Here is a 687-nt window from a genome sequence, read left to right as displayed (position 1 = left end):
TTTTTCCCCACCAATACTCTAAACGTCTTAATAAACACCATATCTGAACGGCTTATCTCCACTGATGACCAGTTAATCCTTCCATCTTCATTGAATCCCAACTCTTCTGAAAGTTGTGCATTCTCTACGGGTCTTGCTGGGTGAATATCCCTTTCCGGGTTTTTTTTTTTTTTTTTTTGCACGACACACGTGCCGCATCCTGTGACTCATATTTGCTCCGGTATACTTTTGTCCTCAGGTGCTCGGTCGTAGCTATGCTGCCCACATCGGCCCTCACCATGAGTAGCATCGTGCGAGGCGACCGAGCGAAACGCAGCGAGTGTCAAAACGTCGCGATGTCCTGCTCCCACGTGACCGCGTCATGGCGTCACAGCACCGTATCCTCCCGCGAAACGACGTTGAAACTTTGTAGAAAAAGCTGCAATAATATATTGTTTACGGTGCTCTGAAGCTTCTTAATAATTTTTCAATAGTGTAGAAGTCCAGAACGGTCAATTAACGAAAAATAAATTAATTTTCGAAAATATCACGTCAGTTGTTCTCGAAGCGTAGTTAGTGCTCCAATCATACAGCAGTATAAACTTCTCGTACACAGAGCGAAAATGTCCTGAGGACAAATGCAGAATTCCTAAAGTAAACACCAGACCTGAAGCAATTTTTTTTTCAAGAACGAGGCAGGCACACCGG

Source organism: Dermacentor andersoni, chromosome 3, assembly GCF_023375885.2.
Source record: "Dermacentor andersoni chromosome 3, qqDerAnde1_hic_scaffold, whole genome shotgun sequence".
In the NCBI taxonomy this organism is placed as follows: Eukaryota; Metazoa; Arthropoda; class Arachnida; order Ixodida; family Ixodidae; genus Dermacentor; species Dermacentor andersoni.
This window is presented reverse-complemented; position numbering follows the sequence as displayed.